Here is a 2,038-nt window from a genome sequence, read left to right as displayed (position 1 = left end):
TTTGCGAGGACAAGGAGGGCGCGCAATTCCTTGTCTCCCCAGTTGCTCATCTTTACAATGTCTGTCAGGTTTGTGTTTCCCTCTTGCTACTAGCTGCTAATTCCTGCTATCAGCTGTTTCCTGTTTATCCACCGCCAGTGGCTCGCACGTGCAGCGTCATCAACAGCCCCTCCTGTTGCGGAAGGGCGCCTTGTTCTTTTTAAACCAAAAGGGTTCCGCCAATATGACTACCCTACGAGGTGGAAAATTGGGCACCTCGGATCAACTCGCCAATCCGGCTCTGTGTGTCTAAACGCTCGCAGCTTGCCGGCAAAACGGCCCAACATTCGCCGAAAATCTGGCAGTGTAAAAGGGGCTATAGTCTGCTGGTCATCCCAAATTTCTGACACTGTCAGAATTTTATCTCAGGCTGTCTTTGATTGGAAGACCATGACAACGGCCATCTTTGAACCTCTCTCACTGTGCGATGTAGGAGAGCCAAGACCAAAGATATTGTCGTGTTTTTTTTTTTCCACAATGGTCATCTTTCATCTGGGTCAGCCCAAAATCGCACAGTGTATACTGAGCTTAAAGCATTTATACCTGTTCTGAATGGCCACACTCAAAGATAGAAGCAAAAAGCCTGCTGTCAGAAAGAGGGGTGAGAGGCTAAGAACTGTGCAAATGAGGATGGTGTTCACTTTCGGACTGTCCGCCCTCAAAGACATTCACGGTGTTTTACTCATAAGTTATGATAAAAGAAGTTGTGTAAAGAAAAAAAGACAGATGTTGAGAGAGAGGTTTAAACGACGCCTTGCCTCTGGGCCTCTGCAGCACACCTGGCCAATTGTAGTGCAAAGTGGGGTGCACTTGCCAGACTGTGTGTTTCAGAAAGTTATAAACATTGTTAGAGAGGTTGTAAGAGTTGTAATACATCTGGCAAGTTCTTTGAAATATACTGAGGCCAGTTTTTCTTGTAGCCTCAGTCCAGTGGTTACATCACCTGCTGATAGATATCGCCCAGAGTGTGACAGATGTGTATATCCTCTTTGTCTTTATCTTTTATCTGATAAGGAGTCTCAGTAATTTGACCAAAAATAACTCTTCTCATCTGCACTGAACCTCTCACAGATCAGCTGTAGTGCTGTGAAGTGCTGCCACTTATTGGACTTGATGAGGTACTGCAGAGTCAGCTGAGAGCACAGAGTGTATGTGTGGCTGTTAATTGCTGCAGTAACCTTTTCTGATTCATAGTTCACAAGATTGCATGTTAGTGAGATGTCACAGGTTACAGGAGAGCAGCACAGTGTTGTTTTTCTGCTGATGGAAGACAGTGATGAATGATTGTTAACGGTGACATCGAGGCCCCAACTAAGATAAATAAGTCGCTGTTGGTTATATTATGTTTTCTTTTGGTCTCTAAATTTGGAAATGTACAGTATGACTACACACACACACACACACACACACACACACACACACACACACACACACAGAGGCTGGTGAGAGATGGATCTGCCCGTCTGCTCCTGGTTTTTTGGCGATGAGTTCAATCCATCTTTATCTCATTCTGTTGCAGCTGGCGGACGTTCACCCTCCTCATCCACATTTATGATCATGTAGAGATCTGTCATACAAAGAGCACACACTCATGCACACAAACACACGAGCCAGTGCTTTGGCGCGTATATAAAATAGGAGTACATTTAACAGTTAGTGAGCAGACGAGGGTATCCAGAACATGTGGAAGTAATAAGAGATCAAGATAGTGCATACAGTATAATCCTGTCACTGAATGATTATTTTTAATTCTTCCATCCAGTCCTTCTAATATTTGGTTCATTATTTTCACAGATAAACTTAACTCAATTGACTTTGTGAGCTTAGCTTGATGTTTTCTATTCACGACACGATGAAACATTATTCAGAACTCAGGTGGGCAGTTTAATTCTGCTGTCACTGGGCAAAAATCCCATAATAACCTTTGAACATATTGTAATTCAAGGAGGCTGTGAGAGAACACCAGACGTCTGCACCTCAGCTTGACTCAGCTGTTTTT

This window comes from Epinephelus moara, chromosome 5 (genome assembly GCF_006386435.1).
Source record: "Epinephelus moara isolate mb chromosome 5, YSFRI_EMoa_1.0, whole genome shotgun sequence".
NCBI lineage: Eukaryota > Metazoa > Chordata > Actinopteri > Perciformes > Serranidae > Epinephelus > Epinephelus moara.
This window is presented reverse-complemented; position numbering follows the sequence as displayed.